Genomic DNA, 10,000 nt, shown 5'->3' on the forward strand with positions numbered 1-10,000 from the left:
TTCGGTTGTAGTCTTCAGGTAGCCCAAATACAGCAATATGGGGAGAGACATTTGTAGTTTCAAAATGTTTTTGACTCAGTATCAAAGTCGTTCTGCCAAAAGCAAAGTAATAATGGACAGGAACAGAACATATGTGTTCGATTGCAGGATGAGGCATGACATCTGTCGCAGCTGTCAGCAATACTGGGGAAAACCTCTGAGACGCCAGCTTTGGAGAAATGAATCGTAAAGAGTTCCTTAAACTGTATGAGCGAGAGACGAGCACAAGGTGAGCTTGTGTGGATTTTATTAAGGGCAGCATCCCACCAGTTATCCTCCAGATGTTACCCCAGCTCACACTCCCAAACAGCTTGGACTCTGGTGGCTGGTGTAGTGTCATGAGAAAGGAGTCTGTTGTAACCCTTTGAAAGGAGTGACTTTTGAAGGGGGTCGAGAGCGAGGAATTCATCCCACTGTTGACCAGGAAGACGAGAGCGAAAAGATGGAAACAAAGATTTAACACGGCGTCTAATTTGAAAATATCGGAACAGATGAGCTGATGGGACGTTAAATTCACACGATAAATCTACAAAGCTTCGGAAAATACCATCCTTAGAAAGATCTACAAAAAATGGACCGAGAACAGAGAAGGTGGAGTCAGTGGACGTAGGTTGAAATGAATGATTCCTCAGTATAGGAGCTTCCTAAATTGGTACCAGACTTTGAGAGTGGAACTCACCGCTTGGTTATTTGTAAAGCCAGAGGGGTTGTTGGAGTAGACGAGGTCAGTAGAGCTCTTAATGAAGATGAAACACAAGAGTGAGACTCTAACCTACACCACGGCAGATCCGGGGATTTAAGCCAATATGACATCTTGTGGATGTGCGCCGCCCAATAATACAACCCACCACTGAACTTACATCTCTGAAGTGCAGACTTATGGATCCTGGGTGCTTCACCACACCACAAAATAGCTTGATCAATTGTCCTGAAACAAGGTTTGGGAAAAAAAGGGGGAGACATTGGAACCAAAACAGGAATTTGTGCAAGATATTCATTTCAACAGTGTTCATTCTCCCAATCAGCGACAAAGGTCAGCTGCCCCGTCTCTGAAAGTCAGATTTAATTTAGACACTAAAGAGGAGAAATGATCAGGAAAGAGAGATGAATGTTCTGGTTACATGAAGTCCCAGGTGCTTAAAGCCAGGAGGGCACAGTCTAAAAGTATGGAAGCAAAAAGGGATCAAAATTCAAATGATGAATCTAATTTGAAAATGAAAATGCAGTAACAGAAATGCTGTTTAACTTTCAGAATTTGGGTGAATTATTTGACCTTTATTTAAAATCCAATTAGCATGATACTTTTGCTCTCTATGTATGCATATTGTATGCCATAATTCAAAGGAAAACGAAAAGGTCTTTCACTTTTCGTTTTCTAATTTGCCGTGCAAAGAAGTTCTCATAATTCAAACCAACTGGAGAATGAAATCACAAAGTGGACGGCGCAAGAAAGTGACGTCAGACTTCAGCTCACAGGCCGACCGCGCTACGCATCCAGTACGATAGGTGGCGTTGTGCATCTTTAACGCTGGTGCCGACTTCAGCTTCCACTGTGATACAGGTGGCGATCAGCGTGGACCTTTCCAGAGCGCACTAAACTTTCAGTGATTATGGCATTTCCTGACACGGCCGTATTATCACTCTTGGAATTGGCTGACTTGGTGGAACAGAATGCTGTTTCTGAGTCCGCTTCCCGTGACCTCGTCGAACAGATGATCGAGACCTTGGCAGAATACTCTGCCATCACGGACACGGATGTTAGTGAAGTTCCATACTTGATCGACTTGGTGTGTCGGTGTCTGAAAAGGGAAGGCCAGCTATCAACATCCCATTCCAAGCGATTGAGAACTATTTGTTGCACGGTTTCAGAGTGAAGGAGATAGCGGAGATAACGGGAAAACGTTTTCTATCACGTCACGTCTTTGAAGTGATATAAAAAAAGAATTTGCATTTTTGAAGTTGAAAACTAAAATGAGATAAATTAATCATCATTTTAATTTTGAGTCAAATAATTCACCCAAATTCTGAAAGTTAAACAGCATTTCTGTTACTGCATTTTCATTTTCAAATTAGATTTATCATTTGAATTTTGATCCCTTTTTGCTTCCATATCAAAGGGATATCAGACTGTTTAAGTTGTAATGCTGGAGCATTCACAGGGTAGCATTCACTCTTGGAGATGTTTACCTTATAACCTGAGAATGAACCGAATCTCTGAAAAGTCGATAAAGTTGCTGAATGGTTTGGGTCGGAGACATACAAAAGTAAATCGTCTGCGTAAAGAGAGAGTTTAAATTCCATGCCCAATCGTGATATGTGAAAATGGGAGAGGATCTCAGATAGATCGACAAAGGCTCGATTGCCAGTGCAAACAATAGAGGGGATAAGGGACATCCCTGTCGGGTCACGAGATAGAGTGAAATAACTGGATTGAATGCCTTTGGTAGAGACACTAGCTTATAGGAGGCGTGTCCATGAGACAAATTCCTTTCCTCGCCCGAATTTATTCAGTACAGTAAGCAAGTAGTCCCATTCGACCCTGTCGAAGCGTCGACTCAGATCACTACTTCGGGGGTTGTGGTGGTGGTTTTAGAGTAGATAATAACAAAGTACGGACATCATAGATATAGATATGTTATTAAGAGTCGGGACAATATTTTCTAAGCGATGGGCTCGAGCTTTAGCAAGGACCTTAGCGTCCACATTTATTACGGAGAGAGGTCTGTAAGAGCGCCAAAGATGTGGGTCCTTTTTAGAAGCAGGCTTATGGAGGCTTGTCTTAAAGAAGGGGGGAGAGCGCCGCTCTGGAGAGATTCCTCTTACACAGAACGCAACAAAGGGGCCAGTTTAGCTTGAAATCTTTAAACAAATTCAACTGGGAATCCGTCAGGGCCAGGAGCTTTATCATTTCGCATGCTTTTTACAGCGTGGTTGATTTCCTCTGTGGTTAATGCTAAATCGAGTTCTGTAGCGACATCTGGGTTTATCATAGGAAAATTGAGACCAGGAAGGAATTCATTCAAGAGCAGAAGACAGAATGAATAGTAGAAGGGTCGATATGTGATGTGCCTAATGAGTCTTTTATCTGAGGGATCATACGTGAGGCTGCCTGACCACGTAGTTGTTGGGCAAGGAGCCGGCTTGCCTTGTCGCCATGTTCGTAATATGTGGAGCGCGAACGTAAAAGAAGGCGCTCTGCGTCAGTGGTTGTGATGAGATCAAATTCAGTCTGCAAATCTACACCACGTTTAAATAAAGTGGGAGAGGGACGAGCAGCAAGCTGTTGATCCAATGTACTGATGTTAATAGAGAGCTCTTGAAGTTTGGCTTTACGGGTTTTATTCAGACGTCCAGAATAGGACATCATTTGACCCCGTAGGTTCGCTTTTAGTGACTCCCACCATAATGAGCCTGAGACAGGTTCTGTTTCGTTCTGATTATTAGCAATAAAGTCATCAATTGAGGCTGCGATAAATTCATTGAATTTATCGTCTGATAAAAGCAAAGTATTGAGCCTCCATAAGGCTGAGTACCGGGGTCTCTCTAAAGAGAGAGGGGCGTGGTCAGAGATAACGATACGATGGTATTTAACATCCATCACTTTAGATATTAGATGGGCATCAATGAAAGAGTAGTCGATCCAAGAGAAGGAGCGATGCATCAAGGATCAGGATCAACGCAACCGTCTTTAGACACGAAGGCAGAAAGTGATCTCGACATCAGCGATGGGGTCAGGGTCTTGGGATCGGAGCGGTCCAGATTTGGATCTATTACACAAACATGTCCCCTCCAAATATAAGGAAGTAGTTATTTAACGAAGGAAGACCTTCAAACAGCTTCTTTGTAAAGTGTGGGTCATCAAAAGTCGGGCAGAAATATGAACTAATAAAATGGGAACATGAGACAGTGTCCCTGAGACAATTAAATATCTGCCATTTTTATCAGATATCATTTCAGAAGCTGAAAACTGGATTGATTTACCAATTAAGATGGCCACCCCTCTGGCTTTAGAGTGAAACACCTCAGTAGCACCAGATCAATAAATCAATACAAATGATCCATACCATGATGTTTAAACACAGACAGGAAACACTGCACACAGAGGACTTTCACTTCTGCTCTGTCAGAGTCTGATAACACTCTCACTGTCAATACTTTGAGGTTCAAACACACTCTAGTGTTACTGAATCATGAGGCTCTACATGAAGGACCTGTGTGTGTCTGCTGCTCTGCTCCTGCAGTGAACCACTGAACACCTGGTGTGTGTGTTTAAAGCTGAGCGTGACGATGGAACACGGCTGCTTCTCTCTGTAAGAGCGTCAACCTGCAGCTGTAGTGCCCTCAGGTGTTGATGGGTCATTAACCTGAACTGTGACCCAGTATCACTGAGAGTCGTTAGTGCCCTCAGGTGTTGATGGGTCGTTAACCTGAGCTGTGACCCAGTATCACTGAGAGTCGTTAGTGCCCTCAGGTGTTGATGGGTCGTTAACCTGAGCTGTGACCCAGTATCACTGAGAGTCGTTAGTGCCCTCAGGTGTTGATGGGTCATTAACCTGAGCTGTGACCCAGTATCACTGAGAGTCGTTAGTGCCCTCAGGTGTTTATGGGTCCTTAACCTGAGCTGTGACCCAGTATCACTGAGAGTCGTTAGTGCCCTCAGGTGTTTATGGGTCCTTAACCTGAACTGTAACCCAGTATCACTGAGAGTCGTTAGTGCCCTCAGGTGTTGATGGGTCATTAACCTGAACTGTGACCCAGTATCACTGAGAGTCATTAGTGCCCTCAGGTGTTGATGGGTCGTTAACCTGAGCTGTGACCCAGTATCACTTAGAGTCGTTAGTGCCCTCGGGTGTTGATGGGTCGTTAACCTGAGCTGTGACCCAGTATCACTGAGAGTCGTTAGTGCCCTCAGGTGTTGATGGGTCGTTAACCTGAGCTGTGACCCAGTATCACTGAGAGTCGTTAGTGCCCTCAGGTGTTAATGGGTCGTTAAGCTGAGCTGTGACCCAGTATCACTGGTGTCTCAGGCCACCACCTCTGTTCAGGGATGGTTTCTCCAGCTGAACGTAGATGGCTTCCTTCACACCTCTTTCAAAGCAGCAGTCTTCTCTGGCCAGGGTGTGAACCTGGCTGAAAGAAAACCAGTAAATAAAGAGTATAGAGAGAGACGGTGTTTCATTGACTGTTCTAATCTTTGTATCAGAGTGCTTCAGTCTCTGCATGGGAAACACGGTCTGTTGGTGTATGCTGTGTTCAGGCTGTGTTAGTTTGCTGTGGTTCATTTAGAGCGTGCTCATTGGGGCCGTGAGATGTTGGGATTGTAGATGTTCCTGCTGCTGTTCTTGCTCTTGTTCTTTGTGTGTGTTGAGCATGAAATGAGATGTCCCCTGATCACTGCTTTAGCTGTTTCCCAGAGTGCTGACGGTGAGCGTTCTGGGCAGTCGTCCGCTCTCTAAAGAGGAGACTGTCGAAGTCTTTGTCTGCAGGACTGAAGTGTTGAAGCGCCACCTACCTGAGGGGGGGGGGGGGGGGGCTGTTTTATGCACGTGATTGAAACTGATTGGTCCGTGGTCTGAGAGTATTCCTGGATGAATTTCCCAGTGATGAATGTGAGATCTGATGGAGTTACTAACGAGGAAGTAGTCAGCTTGTGAGTGGCTTTTTGAGGGGGTGAGTAATCAGAATATTTAGTGGGTTCTTTGTTCACCAACCATCTCTGGGTCCTAAATCCTCCATGCATGTTTTAGAACCTCAGAGGAGCGCCATGTTGTGTGAGCGCCTCGGGGTGCGACCTGTCCGTTGGACTGAGGGTCGTGTTGAAGTCTCCCCGACTATAATGATTGAGTCAGAGAGACTGCTGAGATAAAGACCGTATGAACAACAGTGGGTTGTCGTCATTAGGTCCGTATGTATCGGCTGTGACGTTTCTGATCGGTCCGCTGATGATGACAGCCGGGGTCTGTTATCGGGCTTTCGTTGTGGGATGTTTGTGTTGATCAGAACAGCTCCTCTTCTTGTAGAATCGTTTGATGCAGAGGACATTTGATCCCTTCAGTGTCGAGTTTTCCCTGATGTTCAGGTGCTGTCAGGTGTGTTTCCTGTAGAAGGCAGAAGCTGGGGTTCATCCTGGTACAATGATTAAAGGTGATCCAACGCCTGAATATTCACGCTGATGAACTCAGAGACGACATTGTGAGTCATATGGGGAGTTATGTTAGATAGGTTATGTTCTGCTCAGGAAGCATAACTGCATCACTGGACGCTGCAAAGGCTTTGGACAAAGTCAGCTGGTCGTTTCTTCTCAGCCAGTCTCAAGAAGTGTGAGTTTGGGGAGTCGTTGATTCAGTGGATCAAAGCCCTCTACAACTCACCGTCTGCATCAGTTACAACCAACAACTACACAACGTCTCACACTACAACGGGGCGCGAGGACGTCCACTCTCTCCTCTGTTTGTCCTTTCACTGAACCCTGGCAGCTGCCATCAAACAAACAGCAGCATTAAAAAGTCCATTAAAAACATGACTGCTTCAGGAACCCATCCATAGCAGCTACTCTGACAGCTTGGTGGACAGCCAATCAGATCACTGGACGCCTCACCTCCTCTACACTAGTTTCTAACTCATCTGAACTTATTGCACCACCACTCGTTCACCATACGACACTCTAAACACAAACACAACACGGTGACAGCTTCTCACAAAACAACTGAAACAGTGTTTAAAGGACAAAATCAACACTTCGAACACTCTGCAGCCACCACCACTGTTCAACCAACACACACACACACACACACACACGTCACACTCAGAGATAATCAAGCTTCTAACACACACAACGATCTCCCACGACGCGTCAACGCTGGGAGCAGCTTGAACATCGACAGCTACTCCTGAACGCACAACAACATCTCAGTGTGCCGTAACTCGAGTTCATCTCACAGCTGAAATTAGACAATGACGTGTGTCTGCACTTTAAACACCACAGGTGATTACCTTCATGTCACCTGGCTCTGCCACACACACACACACACACACACATATATTTATTGATCCATTTATACATATTATCATCACTTTACTCTCATTACTATTATCATCATTATTTAATGATTATTTTTTAACTATTACTAAAGTGCTAATAATCTGTATTGTTACCTTCATCATTATTATTATTCAGTGTATAAAATCAATGTGATGTAATAATGTTATAAAGTGTTATCATTGTCATTAACTTGCCCTGATCGCACACATGAACATGCCGGCTGTAACAGACCCACTGTCACTGCTATAAACCTGTTTCATCCTTTGTTTGTCCTGTTTGATGTCCGTCCTTTATTTCCTCTCCACTGTTGTTTGGTTCTGTTTTTACAGAGAGAGAGAGAGAGAGAGAGAGAGAGAGAGAGAGAGAGAGAGAGATGTGTGGTAAGTGTGACTCATACGTGTGTGTGTGTGTGTGTGTGTGTGTGTGTGTGTGAATCTATCAAACAGACTCTGCTTCGTGTGTAAACATGTTTGTTGGGTCTCTGTTCACCACATACACCAGTCTGACCCACGATGCCTTCAATTGTCTGAATAAACCCAGGAGATTTCTACACTCCTCTGACACTGATGATCAGCTGTGACGCTCAGGTTGAGTGACGACACTGAGACGTCCTGCAGCGCCTGAATGCAGCAGCAGCGTCTGTGGAAAGTCCCGACTCTTTACTTTCACTTCCACGCCAGCAGCCAATCAGGAGCAGAGCTGCTGATGAGTCATCAGTCGCCAGGAGGAGTGGGTTGTTGTAGGACAGCAGCAGCAGCAGGAGGACAGATGGACTCCATGAAGTGACCTTTGACCCCTCACCAAAACAGGCCCATGGTGAGGGCCTTTTAAGGGGGTTGTATTGAGGCCTCACCTGTGGAATGCAGGACCTGCACCTGAAAGTTCACACAGTGAATGTGGGTCCTGTTTGGAGCTCATCAAGGGCCCTTCATCAGCCCACCTGGGTCTGCACCTGTGGGGCCTCCATGGAAACCCAAAACTGATGGCCTCTCGAGCCCTTCCTGTGAAGTGTACTCCAGTTTTAAGGGAACTGAACCTCGGGCAGTGTTTCCCTTCACCTGCCTTCTAATAATATAATATTGTGTAGGTCCTCCTGACCCTGACCCTGACCCTGACCCTGACCCGTCGAGGCATGGACTCCACTCGACCTCTGAAGGTGTGCTGAGGTATCTGGCACCAAGACGTGAGCAGCAGATCCTTTAAGTCCTGTAAGCTGCGAGGTGGGGCCTCCATGGATCGGACTTGTTTGTCCAGCACATCCCACAGACGCTCGACTGGATTGAGATCTGGAGAATCTGGAGGACGAGTCAACACCTTGAACTCGTCGTGTTCCTCAAACCATTCCTGAACCATGTCTGCAGTGTGGCAGGGAACATTAACCTGCTGAGAGAGGCCACTGCCATGACGGAATACTGTGTCCATGAAGGGGTGGACTTGCTATGTCTTCCCCAGGTAAGAGATGCACACGCACCTGACCATCCACATGATGCAAAAGAAAACGTGATTCATCAGACCAGGCCGCCTTCTTCCATCGCTCCGTGGTCCAGTTCTGATGCTCACGTGTCCATTGTAGGAGCTTTCAGGGGTCAGGGGTCAGCACGGGCACTCTGAGCGGTCTGCAGCTACACAGCCTCATACACAACAACCTGTGATGCTCTGTGTGTTCTGACACCTTTCTATCAGAACCAGCTTTAACTCTTTCAGCAGTAGACACTACTAGCATCACTGAGCGTTGGTCACCATGACCCTGTCTCTGGTTCACTGGTGTTCCTTCCTTGGACCTCTTTGGGAGGTCCTGACCTCTGCAGAGCGGGAACACCCCACAAGAGCTGCAGGTCTGGAGATGCTCTGACCGAAGTCACTCACATCCTCACACTCATTTTTCTGCTTCCAACAACAACTTAGAGGACAATAAATTCACTTGCTGCCCAACATATCCCACCTACTGACAGGTGCCACGGTAACGAGATAATGGCTGACCCGCTTTACCTCCTGAGCCACAGCTGCCCACTTCAGTTGTATTTATTCAGTATAAACATCAGAGGAAGTTAACTTCAGTTAAAGTTTAATCTCATCAACTCGTCTGACTGTAAACACGCTACTGTGTGTGTGTGTGTGTGTGTGTGTGTGTGTGTGTGTGTGTGTGTGTGTGTGTGTGTGTGTGTGTGTGTGTGTGTGTGTGCTTGTCAGCAGTCATGTGATCACTCCGAGCAGCAGCGTCTCTGTTCAGCAGTTTGTTGTTTGGTTTTTCTCTGATTGTCAGCAGACACCTGAATGCAGTGTCTGTGAAAGTCCCGACTCTTTACTTTTACTTCCTGTTCAGTCTGCAGCCAATCAGGAGCAGGGCTGCTGATGAGTCATCAGTTACCAGGAGCAGCTGCCTGGTGCTGAGCCGCAGCAGAGGGAGAAGGAGCTCAGTCGCCCCCTGCTGGTTCATCACGGTATCTTTACTGACCCACAGTCAGGTACGGGAGCCCAGAACGGCCAAATGTTCTGAAAGCAAACATCCCTTATTGAAGATCCTCCCGGCGGCCATGACAGTTTTAAACCTTTGTAGGCGTCATGAGCTTACACTAGAGCCTGTATAAATGATGGCCAACATGACCCCTCAAACCCTCTCTGTCGCCCCCTGCTGACTGGCTGCAGTATAGCTCATAAAGCCCGCCTCCTCCATGTTAACAGATGGGACATGAGTCAAACTATAAAATTAAAATACACGTCAAATACATTTTTACAAACATGGTTTCTGTCATTATAGTTAGTTCTTATCCTGCTGATTTATGTCCAAGTGTTCATTTTTCTGACAAGTTTACTTTTACTTAGTTATTTGATGCTATAAAAAGGGGGCGTGGCCTCATGATTGACAGCTCTGTGGACAAATGGGGCTCCTGCAGCGTTCTGTTCCCGAGTAGCAGAGTA

This window comes from Semicossyphus pulcher, unplaced genomic scaffold (genome assembly GCF_022749685.1).
Source record: "Semicossyphus pulcher isolate SPU_LCO1_2020_fin unplaced genomic scaffold, fSemPul1.0.p SCAF_21, whole genome shotgun sequence".
In the NCBI taxonomy this organism is placed as follows: domain Eukaryota; kingdom Metazoa; phylum Chordata; class Actinopteri; order Labriformes; family Labridae; genus Semicossyphus; species Semicossyphus pulcher.